Source organism: Mus caroli, chromosome 15, assembly GCF_900094665.2.
Source record: "Mus caroli chromosome 15, CAROLI_EIJ_v1.1, whole genome shotgun sequence".
NCBI classification, from domain to species: domain Eukaryota; kingdom Metazoa; phylum Chordata; class Mammalia; order Rodentia; family Muridae; genus Mus; species Mus caroli.
Window position 1 is genome coordinate 16,692,269 of NC_034584.1, and position 20,310 is coordinate 16,712,578.

Here is a 20,310-nt window from a genome sequence, read left to right on the forward strand (position 1 = left end):
ATCAGTGGAAAGAGAGGCCCATTGGTTGTGCAAACTTTATCTGCCTCAGTACAGGGGAATGCCAGGGTAAAGAAGTGGGAGTGGGTGGGTGAGGGAGTGGGTGGGGGAGCAGGTGGGGGACTTTTGGTATAGCATTGGAAATGTAAATGAAATAAATACCTAATAAAAAAAAGAAAAGAAAATACTTTGGATTGCAAGAACAGATAGTTTCACAGTGTCCAACCAACCAACGTGCTTTGGGATCATCTCTAAGAGCAGAGAGCACTCTTTTCCCTGCTGTGCTGCAAGTCATCCAGCTGATGCTTCCATCAGTGTATTTGAAAAGTATCATTTATGATTTTTCTCTGTTTTGTTACCATAAATTCTTCACCAATCTGTTACCAAACTGAGACATGGAATTTAGAGTAACCTTAACTTGTGTTCTTAAGTCATGTTAACGCATATGAGGTGAGTTTCACATTAATGCAATATTGGCAATATTTCTGATTTCTACATTCTTCCTTTTTCTCCATCATAACTTTTCTAGAACACCCTGAATTTTGCTTTATCCAGAACCATGCCATTTCATATTTTATTTATATTATATGAGCATGACTCTAAAGTGGGTCAATATGGTCCCTACAGTTCAACTAAATTTTTTCAGCCCCTTACTTCCACCTTCCCAAATATAGAAAGTCCTAAACTGGGATACTTTCACCTCCAAGGTCTCTGGTGCATTCTGGGAGTCCCCCAACCTCCTGTTTCCTGAAGTTGTCTGCTTGCATTCTTTCTGCTGGCCCTTGGGGCTTCAGTCCTTTTCCCTCACACAGTACTAGATCAGGTTTCCCTCTCTTCCCCAATTCTGCCCATCCCCCTGCCCCCATCCCATTCACTTTCTCTCCTAGGTCTTTCTCTCCCTCCCCATTTTTGATTGCCTTTTTCTCTCTCCCAAGTGGTACTGAGGCATCCTCACTTGGGCCCATCTGCTTGTTGACCAGTTTGAGTTCTGTGAACTTATCTTGGGTATTCTTTACTTTTTCTTTTTTGACTAATATCCACTTATTAGTGAGTGCATGCTGTGCATGTCCTTTTGCATCTGAGTTTCCAAACTCAGGATGGTATTTTCTAGTTCCATCCATTTACCTGCAAAACTCAAGATTTTCTCATTCTTAATAACTGTGTAGTACTCCATTGTGTATATGAACCACATTTTCTGTATCCATTCTTCTGTTGTGGGACATCTAGGTTGTTTTCATCTTCTGGCTATCACAAATAATGCCGCTATGAACATAGTAGAAGACCTGCCCCTGTAGCATGATGGGGCATCTTTTAGGTATATTCCCAAGAGTGCTATAGCTGGTTCTTCAGGTAGATTCCAATTTTCTGAGGAACCTCCAGATTAATTTCCAGAGTGGTTGTACAAGTTTGCAATCCCACCAGCAATGGAGAAGTGTTCCTCTTTCTCCACATGCTCTCCAACATGTGTTGTTGATCTTAGTTATTCTGATTGGTGTAAGGTGAAATCTCATGGTCATTTTTATTTGCATTTCTCTGATCACTAAGGACTTTGGACATTTCTTTAGGTGCTTCTCAGCCATTCGAGATTCCTCAATTATGAATTCTAGGTTTAGTTCAATACCTCATTTTTTGATAGGATTGTTTGTGGGTTTTTTGGTGATTAACTTCTTGAGTTCTTTGTATATGTTGGATATTAGCCCTCTATCAGATGTGGGGTTAATGAAGATTTTTTCCCCAATCTATAGGTTGCCAATTTTTCATATCGACTATGTCTTTTGCCTTACAGAAGCTTTCCATTTTCATGAGTTCTCATTTCTTTATTCTTGATCTTAGAGCATGAGCCATTGGAGTTCTGTTTAGGAATTTCCCCCCTGTGCCAAAGAGTTCAAGGCTCTTTCCCACTTTCTCTTCTGTTAGATTCAGTGTATCTGGTTTTATGTTGAGGTCCTTGATCCACTTGGACTTGAACTCTGTACAAGGTGACAAATATGTGTCTAATTTTATTTTTCTACACACAGACAGCCAGTTAGACAGGCACCATTTATTGAAGATGCTTTCTTTTTCCATTGCATAATTTTGCTGTTTTTTTTTTTATCAAAAATCAAGTGATAGTAATTGTGTGATTTTATTTCTGGGTCTTCAATTCCATTACATTGATCAATGTGTCTGTCTCTGTACAAATACCATGCAGTTTTTTTTTTCACTGTTCTTTAGTAAAGCTTGAGGTCAGGGATGGTGATTCCCCCAGCTGTAATTTTATTGTTAAGAATTGTTTTCCCTATCCTGGGTTTTTTGCCTCCAAGGGAGGGTCCTTAGATGAAATGCCTGACAGAGAGGGAGAAGGAACTTATAGAGTCCACCTCCAGCAAGAAGACAGGACATCAAGTGAGGGATGGGGTTACCATGCCACAGTCACACCTCTGACCTATAATTATTCCTGTCTGAAAGAATTACAAGGGTGGAAATTGAGAAGAGCTTGAGGAAAAGAAGGTCCAGTGACAGGCCCAAAGTGGGATCCAGCTCAAGGGGAGGTTCCAAGGCCTGACACTATTACTGAGGCTATGGAGCACTCAGAAAAAGGGATCTATCATGACTGCCCTCCAAAAGACCCAACAAGCAACTGAAAGAGTCAGATGTAAATATTTGCACCCAACCTATGGACAGAAGCAGTTGACCCCTGTTGTTGAATTAGGGAAGGCTGAAAGAAACTGAGGAGAAGGGTGACCCTGTAGGAGGACCAGCAGTCTTAATTAACCTGGACCTCTGAGTTCTTACAAACACTTGACCACCAAACAGACAGCATACACCAGCTGATACGAGGCCCCCAAACACACATACAGACTTCTGGGCCTGTGTCCATTCAGAGGTAATGCACCTAACCCTCAAGAGACTGAGGGCCCCAGGGAGTTTAGAGGTCATGTGGGGTGGGGTTTGTGAGCATCCTTGTGGAGACAGGGTGGGGTGGGGAAGAGGTGTTTGGTATGTGGAACAGTCAGAGGGTGGATGGAGGGAATGGGATATGGAGTGTAAAAAATGAATTAAAAATAAAATAAAAATTTTAAAAATGTCCTCAACTAGTTAACACTAAGAGAAAATGAATAATTAAACACTGTAATGGAGCCTATAGGGACTCTCTCAGGTATCAGGTAGACTTGCTATATTGGCTCAAAAATATATTTGTTAAAACTGAATTGGGAAAACTAAAGTTGGATTATTTAAAGTTTGCACTGAAATTTAGTTTCCATAGAGAGAATACCTTAGCCACTATTGTTTATCTTAATACTCATTTAAAAAGAGACAGCAAATATGGGTGAGAGATGTGTGGTGGGAGGGTTCCTAATGGAAATGAGAGTAAGGTACTGTGGGTGGATAGGAAAAATGTGTACTGTATTCATCCATTTAAATAAATCTCCAACTAATTAATATATTATTTAAATATAACTAGAAAAGAATGCTTGTGATAGGATACAGTCATTTAATCAACAATGCCTTATTTGTTCCTGTTCCGGCTCACAAATGATCAACACAAAGACCTATAATTTTATAAGCAAGCTGCAGTCCTAGGCTGGTCAGGTTTTGATCTATCTACTTTCCAGCCAAAGGCCCGATGTACTTGTTAATGTGTTTCTGCCCTGACTTGCTCTGGTCCACTTGTATTTTCTTGTCTACTCTGTCATCACAACCTCAGGGCAAATTCTCCTGGTCTCTCTACCTTCTTTCTCTATGGTTCTTCTCTTACATCTCACTTTACGTGACATCCCGTGGCTGAAATTGGAAGTCCAACCTTCCTATCTCCTCTGCTGAATGACAGATTGGTCAACCCTTTATTATCCAATCTGAGATAATTGGGGAGCAATTTTACACAACACTGATACAGGAGATGGTTCACTAATCATGGCAATGCTGGCCTCAACTATGTAACCAGAGCTCTGGGCACAGAAATCAGCATCTGATTACACAGTGCACAAGACCAACCCCTGACCATGTGGTAATAGAAGGAAATGAAAAATATGAAGTCTCAGTCATAAAAGAGCACTGTAATTAAGATGACAATGACTTCCCATAAACAAAGCACCGACCTGATGAGCCAGTTACATTTAAAGCAGACTTCCATTTAATGCTTAGCCCTGTAAGAAGTTTATAAAAGAGGAATCCAAATGTAACTTGAGATTCACACACCATACTTTCTCAGTGCTGGAGGCTGTGAAGGAGGCTGTATTCTCTGTGCTCATCCATTATTCATCATGACAAAAGATTCTGTACCAGAAAACACTACCTTCCCTTTGATCTTTTCACCTCTGGCAGTGTTAACCCAGCAGTTTTCATGCTCTTGTCTTAGGGTTCCTGGTTTTTTTTTTTTTTTTTTTAACTCAAAAGAAGAATGGAGGAAAAAAGACACAGAGAAACTCTTGCTCATATCATATTGTGTGCGTGAAAGCCAGGAGAACATTGAGGAATTAGCCTAACTCTGAAGTTTTTGCAGAAATAGGTTGTGATTTCTTTGTGAGTTTTAAAAGTAATGATTTGGGGGCTTCCTACCAATGAAAGTAGTTGTGTATATTGACCTCGGGTGCAGAATCAGATATGGAATATGATATTGCCACACTTGAATAGAGAAGATACTTTAGAAAAATGAGAAGTGAATATGTAGGTATTAATAATTAATCATAGACTGATAATATCAGAAATCAACATTTACCATTAAACCTCTTATGTGCAAAGGAATGCCCACTTTCCACATCTTTCAATGTTCAGGTCTAAGTCTCCAATGTCTCAGAATAGGATAATTTAAGAAATATTTCTCAAATGAATATAGTCATCATTTCCCCTGGTCTCCTCCCTGAAACTCTCACATTAATCACCCCCTTCACTCATTAAAATTCATGGAATATTTTTCTCTAATTGGTGTGCTTGTCTTTTTGTGTGTTCATTCATAAATATATTAATATTATTTGTTCACCCCAAATAATGAAACTTGAATGCACATGTTTTCAGGGAAAACCTGAAACACAATATGATATAGAGGTAGCTTCTTCCATAGTGAAGTTATCAAGTTTAACAGTCATTAGCAAAGAGACTTATTCCAGTAGGGTAATATTATATGAAAGGAGGAATTTTTTTTCGTAGGTATTTTGGAAGATCATTTAAAAATCTAGATGGAAGAGGTAACTTTCACACATATAAGAATGGGCCTGGAGCAGGTCCTTCATCCAAAACTTTCCTAAGGGACCAAACTTGCCTGTCTTGATTATGAACTTTGCACTTTTGAGACAGTAACATTTTACTGTTGTTTAAGCTGGCCAGTGTGTAGTGAATGAACAAAAGAAATAAAAAGAAGAGGAAACAAAAGGATGTAACTGTTCCTAGGGATGGTGGAGGAAAAAGTTTACTACAGATATGTGGGACGGCATAGCCAGAGAAAGAGATATCTGTGAGAGTTCAGGATGATCATGACCCTGAACCAGGTGGGGAGAGGGCAATGTAAAAGGGAAAGAGAACAAAGAACAGCAGCAAGCAGGGCAAGGTGTAAAACCAGCAAAAGAGAGGCAGAGATAGGGAAGGTAACCAAAATATCTGGCTTATTTAGGGCTAAAGAATTCAGTGTAAAGGGCAAGGGATTCCAGCATACCTTGTGCACGTCTGCTTTGATATGTTAAATAGGCATCTCAGCCACTTGCTCTGGATTTGAAACTTAACAGGCAACACTTTGTAAAGCATCCGCAGAAAATAAGCAGTGCCTGTTTATTTTTTATTTTTCAGTTGAGAAATACTTACTTGTTTTATTTCTATCAAAGTGCAATTGAATGCACTAGAAAAGCTGGTCTTCAAAGACTATGATATAGAAATCAATTAAAACAGATGTGTGCTCGTGCAATGGGATAGAATTTTTATTTCCATCCAGTTTTCTTTTATGTACATAAGAAAACATTGACCAGCTTGGTTGAAGACATGACTCAACACTTACGAGCACTGGCTGATCTCCAAGTGGAGCCAGGTTTGTTTCCCATCACCCACATGAAGAACAATAAACGTCTGTAACTCCTGTTCCCTAGGATTCAAAGCCAATTTCTGGCTTCCACGGATTCCCGGTGGTGCACAGATGTATAGTAAGTTAAACATTGATGCACATAAAGTAAAAATAAATAAATATTAATATTTTTTTAAAAATGTTTTCCTCTAGGTTAGATACATAGTGAAACTGAGAAAATTTGTAACTAGCAGATATGAAGACCAAGATCTTAGTCACAGACCACAAAAGATCAAGGAAGTATTTTTCTGAAATCTAAAAACATAAATATGGAAGAAGCATCTTCATATGTTCAATGTTATCCTCATCTGCTAAATAATCAAGTCTCAAGGCCATCCTAGAATGTGACAAATTCAATATGAGAGAGAAAGAAAGGGGGGAAAGAAAAGGAGGAAGAGGAAGGGGAAAGGGAATGGGACAGGGAAAAGGAAGAGAAATAAAAAGAAAAGAAAGACAGGAAAGAGAAGAGAAGAATAAAAGGAAGAAGAAGAAGAATGAATGAGAAAAACAAGAAGAAGAACAAGTATCAAAGAAGCCAGAGACTTTGTATCAGACCAATGACTCATTGCAGTGATATTCCCAAGGGAAAATGTAGGGATAGAAGGACATAGTATTGGACTTATTTTCACATACTACAGCTTCCAATATGAGGCATATTCTATGTTTTATTTGTTTATGTTTTATTTTTTATTTATTTTAATTTTATTTTTGGCAGATGATACAATGGTAGAAGACATATATGAGCGGACAGGGAGATAAGTGAGTCTAGTGTGAATGATGTGAATCTCAGATAAATCACTAAAAACTTTTGAAAAAAGAGAAAAGAAAATGGAGAACACAAATACAGTGGAACGCCTACGAGGTCTCAAACCTACAGAAAGAAACCTACATAAGCTGTCTAAAACCTACTGTACTCAGGGGAAAGTCCACTAATTGAGCATCCAATACCAAAGGATCAATCTTGACAACATACATACAAATCAAATTATACAGGTGAAATAGGTTTTACCTTTTAATTTAGTCTCTCTATATTAGTATTAGTAATTTTATTTTTGTCCATACTTCCAAATTTGAATATATATATATATATATATATATATTGATATATGTATGTATAGTGTGTGTGTGTGTGTATACAAAGAAAATTAACTTTTGCATATATATGTATAATATAGGTTTTTTATATATTATGTGTGAGTGTTTGATGGGAAACCTCCATGTAATATGAGCATAAATTTTATATTTGAGTATGAATAGATTTTTATACTTCTTTTAAAATTTTTATTAGGTATTTTATTTATTTACATTTAAATGTTTCCTAGTTTCCCCTCCGAAAATACCCTATCTCCTCTCTGCCTCCCCTGCTCCCCAACCCACCCACTCCAACTTCCTGGCCCTGGCATTTCCCTATATGGGGGCATAGAACCTTCACAGGAACAAGGGTGTCTCCTCCCTTGATGTCTGTCTAGGTTGTCCTCTGCTACATATGCAAATAGAGTCATGAGTCCCATTATGTGTTTTCTTTGATTGGTTGTTTACTCCCAGGGAGTTCTAGGGATACTGGTTAGTTCATATTGTTGTTCCTCCTATAGGGCTGCAAAACCCTTCAGCTTCTTGGGTACTTTCTCTAGCTCTTTCATTGGGGACCCTGTGCTCTGTCCAATGGTTGGCCGTGAGCATCCACTTCTGTATTTGCCAGGCACTGGCAGAGCCTCTCAGGAGACAATTGTATCAGGCTCCTGTCAGCATGCTCTTTTTACATCTGCAATACTGTCTGGGTTTGGTGGTTGTTTATGGGATGGAGGATATCATGCTAAGTGAGATAACCCAATCACAAAAGAACACACATAATATGCACTCACTGATAAGTACATATTAGCCCAGAAGCTCAGAATACCCAAGATACAATTTGCAAAACACATAAAGCTTAAGAAGAAGGAAGACCAAAGTGTGGATACTTCGATTCTTCTTAGAAGGGGGAACAAAATACCCATGGAAGGAGTTATAGAGACAAAGTTCAGAGCAGAAACTGAAGGAATGACCATCCAGATACTGCCCCACCTGGGGATTTATCCCATAAACTACCACCAAACCCAGATACTATTGGGGATATTTTTATAATTCTTATATTACTGCTTGAATTAGAAGATTCATGATTGATTATTATTTTAATATGTCAGTAGTACATTTTACAATATATCTCAGCTTATTGTACATAGCAGTTTGTTGTCTCATGTATTAATCATGGTGTAAAATTAGGCAATTTGTTCAAGGATGGTTTTCTATAAATTTCCTACTTAGAAAAAATAATTATCACAAAAATTCAGAACTTCCCCCAAAAGAATTCAAAAAGACCCAAAGTACAGAAGTTAGGTATGTAAAAAACAAAAAACAAAACAAAACAAAACAAATGTATACAAACACACACACACAAACACACACACACACACACACACATATATATATACATATATATATATTTAGTCTGAACATGGTGTCACAGGAGACTGAGAGAACACTAAGAATTTGAACAAAAATGAGCTACATATGAATCTTCGGTCAGTATAGATGATATAATGATACCCTGAATGGGATGAAAAGTTAGAAAAATTTAAAAAATATTTTCTTGTAAACTTTTTCTTACCCTTTTGTGTCCTGCTCATCTGTCTATATACTGACAGAAATGGAAGTACAATAAGTGAAATAAAAAGATCTTTAAAACTATTTACCAGCAATATAATTGAATAAATGAGTAAATAAATGTAACACCACAAAAGTAATATTTTATTTGAAGAAAAAGGAAATGAAGTGCACTACTAACCTTTACCATCTGTATCCAACTTTGTAATTTGTACTCGTCACTGATATCACACATAAAATGCTGTGATAAAGGCAGTCCTCCTGATAACATCACTTCTGAACTTAGCACCTTCATAGATATTTCCCACAATATTCTTTTATATTTAAAGTTCTTTAGTATATCTTTGTATTCATTTTGGCTTGGAAATTATGGTAGATTCCAGGTATATTTAATTGATTGCTCTCTCCTGAATTTATTTTCTGTTTATAAACTGATGATCCAATTTCCACTACTTACTATCACTATATCAAAATGAAACCTTGCTAAATGTTGCTAAATACTATCACTTGTTTAAGAAAGTTCTACCATTGAGGAAGCCATAACTGAAAGGTTTTAGGTATTCTTATTTTTCCATAACCTTAAAGTTACTGACTATCAAAAAACGTTTTCAAACATTTCATCTGTAAGTGTTAATTCATAAATTCAAGTTTAATCCTTATTTACTTAAAAGTGAATAATTTTAGGTAGACATGGTACCATGAGCCCTTTAGCACGGAATTTCAGAGACAGAGGCTGGTGCATATCTGTGTTCATATCTAGCTTGGTCTCCTTAGGAAGATTCAGGATAGCAAGAGCTACATAATGAGAAACTGGGTGAAAAATAAACACAATAAACCAAAACTACATCAATCACGAACCCCCGAAAAATAGTAATTTAATTTTGGTCCATGCTTCTAAAATTTGAGTTTATGATATTCAAAACAGTACCACGTCAGACATTTTTAGTTACATATTTGGCTTTCAAAGAAAACAGAATTGGGCTTTGCACTACTTTTCTTGCCTGATGATCATTGAAGGAGAGCAGGGAAAGAAACTAGGACCCAACGAGATGGAAAAATAAAGGCATGGTGGTAGCAGGGAACGAAGCTTTCTCTGTGGAGCTGAAGGTCCTCATGCTTTAACAGGTGTGTATGGTAACTAATGTCAGTAGCATTGTATTGTTTGACCAGTAAAAACATTAACACGTTCAGAAGCTTACACAATCAATACCATGTCTGGTGTCTTAACACTTTAGACTACAGTTTTTAATTATTTTTTGCTTTTACATTTCTTCTGCTACCCATTCATGATCTATCTATTTCTATATTTGCATATACACAAATATTCTTAGTAATTAAGTTACTTATTTGGCTGATTTCTATAGTAAAATATTTATTTAATTTTATTATATTGGATTGCATCTCTAACACTATATTTTACAAGACAGTAATTTATTCCTCCATACATTGTTTCTGATTGAAATCTCTTGTTTCTATTATTTTCAAAGTCAGATATTTCTCCATTCATTCAGAAAACACAAAACCACTGTTTATGAGATTTTAGTCTTTTTCTTTCTTTTATTGCATAATAACATGCATATCTATGTAAAGTTCTAATTTTGAATTTATTTTATGATCAATCAAGTAATATGAAGTATGTCTCAATTGAAATTAGTTTTAAATGTATAATATTTAAGAGTTTTAATTATTGTAATCTTATTTTGGCATTTAAAAGATATGTGTTATATAAGGGATAAGTATGACAATTTAAAAAGATACAGTAAAGCTCTTCATAATCTAACAAAGTAAAAAATTAAAAGATACACAAATCAGAAAATTAATTTGGTATCTCAATATGATACTGTGTATTTTATGAGATAAAATTTACATAGTTTATAGTTAATTATTCCCTCACTCACAAAGAGTACCCATTGTTCTGAGAAAACTCTTAGAGACACTTGGGCTCTAATTGTGTTGCTCAGAGTACAGTTTAACCTCAGACAATCATTATGGCAATAAAGTTAATGATCTCATTAAAAACACACCAACATATTTATAGGGTTGTTAACTGGATATACTTATTCAAGGTCCATGAAAGACAGAAGATTTTAATAGGTAGAAATAAAATAGTGGATATTTTTGTCATTTTAAAATATTTTAAATCAAAATTAATGGGAAGCATGATTAATTACAATGGGAAACAATGAAAAGTATATTGAAGAGTTTTTGAAAATCTCTTTCAATATAATAATTTTAATTTAACATGTAAAGCATTATTGAAATATGTTTATAATTAATAAAAACCACCAAGCTTTCTAAGAAGAAAATTCCTAATTCAAAAGCTTGATTTTTATTCATTTTAGAAAAGTATTCTTATGTTTTTCTTATTTATTATTATTATTATTATTATTATTATTATTATTATTGCTTTTTGAGACAGGGTTTCTCTGTATAGCCCTGGCTGTCCTGGAACTCACTCTGTAGACAAGGCTGGCCTTGAACTCAGAAATCTGCCTGCCTCTGCCTCCCAAGGGCTGGGATTAAAGGTGTGAGCCACCACTGCCCAGCACGTTTTTATTTTAATGCAGATTTATATGTTTGCAATTATAGATTCTAACATTGAATTTTCTGGCAGGTGTCTCTGATTGTTTGTACAGACAGGTGAGCGAAACTAATGGACGATGGTTCCTTCTTTCTCCCATGTGCATCCTGGGGATCAAACACAGTGTTTGGAAGCAAATGATATTACCTGCTAAACCAATGTAATGGCAATAACATATGACCTTCCATGGCTTATCGCCATAGTAGTATTTAATATCAGCTCTTAACAAATAGATAGCATTAAACAGACTGATATAGCACTTTCTTGTTTTTTGAGAAATTTCCATATTGCTTTCTACAATGAGGAGTTATCACAGCTAAACAATTCCCCCTCTTTTGAATCTTTAGAGGGATTTATTATTTAATTTTTTAATCTTTATTTTGAAAATATATTCTTCTCATACAATACATCCTAAACCATAGTGAGCCATAGTTTCCCATCCCCCTTACTCCTCTCGCCTCTCCATACCTACTGTCTCCCAGATATACTCCCTCTCCATTTCTCTTCAGAAAAGAACAGGCCTCCCAGAGTAACCCAACATGACAAAAACAAGACACAATAAGGCAAAGCAAAAGCCCTCATATTGAGTCTGTAACGGGCAACACAGTAGGAGAAAAGGGGTCCCAGGCACAGGCAAATAATCAGAAACATATCCCTTTTCCACTGTTACAATTCACCCAAAACACCAAACTACCAGCCATACACATGCAGAGAGGATCAGGTCTGTGAGCCTCCATCAGCCCTGATTCAGCTAAGTTCACAGAGCTTGAGGTGGCAAGGCTGATATTTAATTTCTTAAATGTACGCTATTAAAATATAGTTTTGTCATTTCCTCTTGCATTTTCTCCCTCCAGCCTTTCCCCTGGACCCATTTTGCAGTCTTTCAAATGAGTCTTTATTTCTCAATTGCTATATTCACTATAATTTCTATATTTCAAATTATTCTCTACTACTTTGCTTATATACATATACTATAAAATATATAATTATATTACTTAGGAGTATATATATATTACTTGAAATGATATATTTCTAAGTACATAAATACACTTGCTCAACATGTATAATATATAATGTTAAATACATGATTTCAGGCTGATGACTTGGTATTAGTTAATTAATTTGCAGTCTCTTCCTTGGGGGAGAATATTTCAACCACTGTATTTTAATAAGTGTCTCACTCTGTCTAGGATTGGGTCTATGTGAGCTTTCGTTCTTTCATGTTAGCATGTTTATCTGTGTTTCTCTGGCTCAGGACCTTTATAAGCTGCCATGCTGATGAGAGTTCACTGCTGCAGCTTCTTGTCCCTGACATTTATAGGACACAAAATTTAGTAGCAAACTTTTGGTTTTCCTGTCTCTTCTAATCTTTCTACCTACTTTTCTGAAAGGATCCCTGAGCCTTCGATATAGTAGTTGTAATCTATATGTATCAGTTGGGAGTTGACACCACAAATCAATTCTACTCAAGATTTTTTAAAATTATTTGTTCAATTTAGTTGACAATTTATATTTTCATACGATGTATTCTTATCATGTTTTTCCTGTCCCACTATTCCTCCTTCTCAACATGAGAACACCTCAACTCCTTACTTCTTTCCTTTAAAGACACACAAAAATATAAATAAAAAGCAAAGAAAAATAATTAGAAACATTCGCCCCTTCATCACACAACACAAACAGAAATAACAATGTACAAGTACCAAAACCACCAAACCACCCAAACATTCCTTGAAAAATAAAACTGGTTTGTCTTCCTTCAACAGTCATTCACACCTTACACTTCCTCATCTGGAATTGGGCCTTGGTAAATTTATCCCACCTATGAGTATAGGTTGGTTGAAGAAGTCCAATTTACAGGTCTTATGGATGGTGCTATAATGTTGAGAGATCCCTAGAACAGTACAACTGTTCTATCCATTAAAATTCATCTTCTAGCAATTGTCCAGATTTCAAGCTCCTTTATTCTTTCTATTCCTTCTTCTACCAAATTCCCTGAGCCTTAAATGTAGGGCATGTGTTATATATGTCCCAATTCAATCCATGTCCCTACAACTTATTCTTTGCCTTTCAACCAGTTGTGAGTTTTCTGTGATGTTTTCCATCTACTGCAAAAATGATCTTTTTTTTTTCCCAATGATCAGTATAAGCTACACTTCCTTGTGGGTATATGGATAAATATTTAGAATGCAGATATAACAGTCTGATCCATTTAGTCAGTGTGATATAACTGGCTGTATGTAGACATTTGTGCAGGTAGGTCACTTAGTTGTTTCCAGCATACCAGAATAGTTGTCTCGTCTCTCCTCTCTTCTCAGGCACCTTTGCTGGCCAATCTACTCGGAGTAAGTTTCCTAAGTATTCCCTGGGACCATGAGAAGTTTTGGGATGACTCATGTCCGCCTCACATTGCTAATTTGACTGAAAATAGTTTCCTGGCTGTTTCATAATAGGAGGTGGACAGGGTTGTTAAATTCACATTCTAATGTAGGAGATTTCTTGAGAAGGGTTAGCTCTGGCTGGAATTTTCCTCTGAGGCAGTGCAGCACTGAGCAAATGTAACTCTTCAGAATGGGCTCAGGTCATCTGAGAGTTTCAACTTTCGCAGGCAACAGATGTTTCAGTTTTTCATGACAAGTGAGGGAAACTACTGGTTGACATCCCACCTGCTGTTTCCACTGATCACTTCCCTCTTGATTCAAGGTTAGTCCCGAGGCACAGAAGTGCAGCACTGTATTGTCTTCTGTATAAAATTCTCAGGTATCCTTACATTCTGCAGTGTTTAGTACATGTGTTAGACCTCTGTCTCCACCTCTCTAGTGAATTGTTTATTGCATCTTATGTGGTCTGAAGCCATGGAGAGAAACTAACCATGTATGCACTAGTGATCAATCTTGTTCAAATTTACCATCAAATTTTTCTAAAGTACATATCAATTAATTATATAGCAACAATTATTATAATGAAATTATCAATAGTTGGCTAGTTAGCCAAAATCCACAAAGTCTCTCTTGAAAGAATATTTTATTATAAGTATGACTTTGTTATAAGTAAGACCACTGTTACTGGAGTTCTCTGTGTGAAAATCCAAACTTCCTATAGTTCTGAAGATAGACATTAAAAACAAGTTTTGGTAATGCCAACATATTAAAATGAACTAATTAGGGAGAATCTTAGTCTAATACAAATGTTATTTTTGAAGAGAAGATGAAGATACACAGAAACAAGATGCTTATGTGACAAAATGCAGAAATTGGACTAGTGATATCTGTGAGTCAAGGGGTTAGAATTGCCAACAAACCATTAGAATATAAGAGAAGGTGGGTACTGATACTCTCTTCTAGGACTTGAAGGGACCCTAGCCCTTCTTACAAATTGATTGTAGATTAATGACATTCAAAACTATGTGAAAAATAAATTCCTTTACCATGAGCCATAAATTTTGAGATTCTTTGTTATGGTAGAAACAGCTTAAATAGGCAAGGGGTATCCGTGATGCTTTTGCTGTCAATTTTCGTAGCCCTTGGTCTGAAAGAAGAATAATACAGCTCTACTTGAATTATACTGCAGCTTGGTGTTTTAGAAAAACATCCGTGCCTGCAGTTTCTAAGTGCTTAATGGGGGCCTCAGTATCTTTAGGAGATTAATTTACTTCATATCCCACCTTACCCCTATTTTTAAGAGAGAAAGACATGAACACAAGTTATTTGTCTCCTCAGAAGGCCCAGCAGAAGCCAACCATTCAGAGTCCATATACCTACAGAAATATGTGTCTTGAGCTAAAGGAAATATGTCAGGCTTTCACCTAAATTTATATCAGATTTGAATCTTGCATGAGCTAATCATTTCATACAGTGCATTATATTCATGTGATGTATCTTTATAATATTCCAAATCTACTGAAACCATACTCAAATGAGTTTTTTTTTTTAATTCTCAGAGGTCTTCCACACACACTTGCAAATTTCATTATACTATAACCCATTATAGATTGTTATTTCATATATATTCTAAAATACACCATAATTCTGTCATAGATATCTTAGAATGTAGGCAGTCTAGTGAGTAAATATATACTCAGCAAAACCAGAGTTTTATTAGACCCAGGAAAATCTCAGCATTGTCTCCATTACTATGTGAAAAAGTTTATCCATGTTATCTTACAGAAACTGCTTAATCCTCAGGAGTTTTGTAAGACTGGGTTGTTATATATATGAATTCTTAAAACTTGATTACATATTTATATTTATTAGTCTTTATTATATAAGGCCATTAATAATGAATACTGTATTTGTTTTATTTTATGGAATCTGCTGTTTTCTAGGTTTTTTAAAATGTATATATTAGTTATTGTATTTCTTTTGAAAAAAATCTTTTACAGTTGAGTGGTTCTGCAAATCACAAACCAGATCTTTGCACTTGAATCAAGCATGTTAAGTTTTTAGTTTAGAATCCACTGTGGCTTATATAGAATAGGAATTTACAATCAATGCAATGCAGCTGTTTGGTTCTACACACAGTTAATTACTGTGCATTAACAAATAAGCTTTCCACTATGCTGTGCCAAATTTCGTAACTTCATTGATGGATATTTACCACTTAAATCCTTTTAAAATCTCTTTTTTTCCCCACTTGGCTTTCATAACATAACATAACAATTTTCTTTAATTGCAGATTTTTCTTTTTAAATTTTGTTTACAGACTATCAAAATTGTGAAACTTTGGCTTTAGTATCTAGATTTGCAAAAGCATTTATCTATTCATTGCTCTAAATATTATATAGTCTTACTCATTTCAAGCTTTTTGTGCCTCAAAATATTAGTGTAAAATACATAACTTATCTACCTGTGTAATTTTCTTCCATCAGCAATATTTTAAATTAAATACATCATGGTTGCCTTTCCTACAGGTAATTCTGAAACATTTCTTAAAATTGAGCATCAAATTTGTAAACATTGACTTTTAGAATTTCGGGTTCAATACTTTTAGATGGCTAATTGTTTTCTAGGAAATAAGGCTGAGGATATTTCTGAATATTTTTATATTCTTGCTTGTTCTAGTACTAGAGATTAGAATTGTGGCTTTGTTGTGCTAGGCAAATGCTTTGCTACTGGGCTGTATCAACTGCCCTCTATCTACTCTTGAAACCAGGTCTCATTAAATCTCCCTAATCATTTTGAAGTAATTTTCCAAGCCAGGTGTTGTTTGAACATGTAATCCTCTTACCTCAGCCTCTGGAGTATTTGAATCATATGTCTGAACTGCTATATCCAGCCTTGAAATGTACCGGTGCACAAAGATTATCATTACAAAGTGTATCTTCGTATATCTTCAACCATGAAGATGCTATAATTTTATTCTTCTCAGCAAATCTTAAGAAAGTTTCCTCTTCCTATTTGAACTGGTGTCATGTTGAAGCAAACCCACATCAACTTCCATGCAGAACAACTATCATTGCTCATAAGTGGACTGCTTCTAATTTTGTAATCTACAGACTTTCTTACATGAAACACATACATGCTTTTAAAAGCATGAAAGAAATTTCTTAGTGTTTCCAGACTGTCTTATATTTCACTCCCAAACTTCAAAGGTTGTAATGTGTTTACCCTTATTTATATATTTTATTTTAGTTTTCTAATGTCTTTTTCTTAAATCACCATTATTGTTTCTGCGGATTTGTTTTTTAAATGCACTACTATTCACCAGTGCTAGGGTATGAAAGTTCTGTTCTCACTATTCATTTTGTAAAGCCCTACCTCCAGGCCTGATGTGTGAGTCTCAGAAGGATGAGCACTCATGAGGTGATTTGGTTTAGATTAAACTATGGCCACATTCTCAATTTGATGTCACTAATTAGAACATCAAGGACTTAGCTGTATAATTTAACAGGCAAGAAGAATTCCTGCAATGCCTATAAAGTCTACTGGCCACTTTGTGTTGAATTTATAGCATCCAGAACTAGAGCGATATCAAGACACTAACTCACATTATTTCATTCTAAGAAGCCTAGGGCACAATATGAGGTCTTTCTACGGAGTATTTTTTCTCTCTTTTGTAGAAATCTCTGTAGTATTGGCTAACTATGAAGGACAGCTTCAAAAGGAACATATTTGTACAACAAAAGAACTAGGGTGCTTTTTATTAAGATTCATGAAATACTGTCTGTTTTGTATAGAAATCATTTTTAAAATGAGAATTGAGCTAGAAAGCTAATTAAAGTGATTGATTTCTAATAATTGAAATAAAAGAAAATTCAAAATCCTTTTACTTCATGGACAATAAGTGTCAGTGAATAAATAGCATACTTTTGGAAATAAGTTCCTGGAAATGTACTTTTTTTATATTCTGAATATGTATTTAAACTTTTCTAAATAGTTGTACTACTATATAATTAACTTTAATTCTATATATTTCTTATATATTCATATCAAAATAAATACATTATTTTTTCAATTTACATGATAGCTATAAATTATCCATTGATTAAAAAAACATCAGTAATAATAATTTCAAATAAAATTCAAATTTTTGATTACCTAAAATATATTTAATATAAATATTTAAAAGGGAGTTTAATATGACTATTTAAAAAAATACTTCAATTCTCTACATGACCCTAGAGCTTTAACAAATCTCAGATCAATGCCAACAAAATGAGTATGGGTGATTTCAATACCCAATTCACTCCAATAGATATGTCATTTGGAATAATTTCTATACAAAATTGTAAAGAACACAAATCACAGGACAATCAGATTTAAAGATGTCATATGAATAGGTCTCTACAAAGTAAACTTTTGATAAAGCACTTAAAATGCAACATATTAGAGAGTTATTGGTTAACCTTTATAACCCCTAATAAGAATGAACTTCCTCATTGGTTTTCCAATGTAGTATGATCATTATGAAAGCTATATAGACTCAAGCAACAAAAATGTACTTTGCAAGTTTTATTGCATGCACACAAAGACACACACACACACACACAAACACACACACAACACAGTAACATAGAAATAATGAAAAACAGGTTATCAACTTGAGTCATGAATTCTGAAATTGGTTAGTGTGAAGATAATTCGAAGGAGCTGTGTATGGAAAGAGAAACTATGAAATTACAAATCTGTGATATTTTTACATGAGTGAAAATTTCAGGATAGCTATTTATGTAAACTAACAAAAAGTTAAGTCTTTGATTGTAAGGAAGGGCAAAGTATAACAACAGGAGTCCATTTATAAATATATGTTCAGAACTCTGTTATATCTGTCACTATAGTTTTTCAGTAAATAATTTGAATTGTTCTCTCAGGGACTTAGTAGTTTGCATCCTAGTACTTGATTATTAAGAATGACTGTGCTCAGTTTCAGAAAAAGAATAGATGTGTTATTTCTGGTCCAGAATATTTTTCAATAATAATTTTACTGCTGAAGCAAAACCTTTCCTCTATCAGAGAAACAAAAGGCAGAAATTATAGTTCTTTGGTATTGGGACCACATGGAAGGTAATTTTAACCAAAATACTATCTGGTATATAATAGAAACAAGAGAAAAGATAAGGCTTTGCATTGATAAGCCACTAAGCCCATGATAACATTTGTTATCACAGCAGGACCCAGGATATCTTAACTGATGTAAGGATAACCAAGGGTAGTCCCCTGATAAAAACATAAGACAAATAGGAACAACAGAGGATGAATTATGTCAGGGAACTGAATGCTCCATATTCTTTATAGATATATATTCTCTTTTAAGCCCTATAATATGTTGATATTATCACTCTTTTGTGCAAAAATGTTTATTGTGTGACAGTAAATTAATTTATGTGAAATCTCAAATATTATATCTGTTTTCAGAAAGGTAGTATATAGGAAATTTGAATTATGTTTTATTATTATAGTATCTAATTTGTTGTATATTTTTGTAAAAAGTTTAATTGATTTATTTTAATATGTAGACAAATAATGATGAACACAATTTAATGTGCTTATTTTATTTGGATAACGTTACATTTTAATCTTTAAATGATCTACACATTCACTTACCAGTTTACCCTGATCTCATTGCATATCTACAATATTTTGAATATTACTTTAAGTACTGAAACTGGTATTATGAACATTGTTACTAATATCCCTGTTCTATGAATCACAAAACATATGTATCAAGAAAACATAATACATATAAATGAATACATAAAATGAGAACAGAAAACATAAGAACAAATTACTGGTTTATGACTGAAGAAAGAATGAGCAGAGAATCTTTGAAAATAAGATGAGGATTTAAAATGCTAAATAAAGCCAGTTGTGGTGGCACAGGCCTTTAATCCCAGCACTCAGGAGACAGAGGCAGGCAGATTTCTGAGTTCGAGGCCAGCCTGGTCTATAAAGTGAGTTCCAGGACAGACAGAGCTATACAGAGAAACCCTGCCTCAGAAAAAAAATGCTAAATAAAAAGGAAACAGGTAACTTTTGTTTTCAAAGAGCAACTATGTTTTGAAGGAGACCGTGTCTTGTTATGCATTATACTAATAAACTGAGTAGAAAAAATTTTTGGAATTCCTCAATTGCTAAACACGTTTTCAGTTTTCTAGAATAAATAATCAACCATTTTCAGCCAGAAGCAGTGAAGAGTGATATATATCATGCAATTGAGTTCTTATTTTAAGAAGAAATTTAACCTACTGAGAAATACAACACAAGGACATAGGTAAGAAGAGAAGTTTAGCATTTATCCTCAGACTTGGAGCCAAAGGTATATGAGATATAGTAAAAAACAAAATAAAACAAAACAAAACCAACAAACAAAACATATGCAAGGATTTTCAGATGTAGATGTAGAAATGTACTTAGTAAAGCCATGTAAGCCTTAATAATGAATACATATAAACTCTATGTCTTTGGCATGATAAATAGCAGAGAAAGGGTTTCCGATGTCAGGATGGAGAAGACTCCTTAACATATATTAGAAAGTCAAATAACCCCATTAAAAAATGGGGCTCAGAACTGAACAAAGAATTCTCACCTGAGGAATACCGAATGGCAGAGAAGCACCTGAAAAAATG

At 34.7% G+C, this 20,310-nt stretch overlaps 1 protein-coding gene across 3 annotated transcripts in view; it reads left to right on the top strand.

Annotated features, from left to right (window-relative positions):
• Cdh12 (cadherin 12) overlaps nt 1–20,310 on the top strand; it is a 1,068,420-nt gene that overhangs the window by 379,584 nt on the left and 668,526 nt on the right. The window contains exon 1 of one of the 3 annotated variants that reach the window (XM_021183292.2): nt 13,892–13,949. The exons of the other annotated variants lie outside the window; for them this stretch is intronic. The gene's annotated coding sequence lies outside the window, so the exon portion shown is untranslated. Of the gene's footprint in view, nt 1–13,891; nt 13,950–20,310 lie in introns of those variants that run through there. 3 annotated transcript variants of the gene reach the window in all.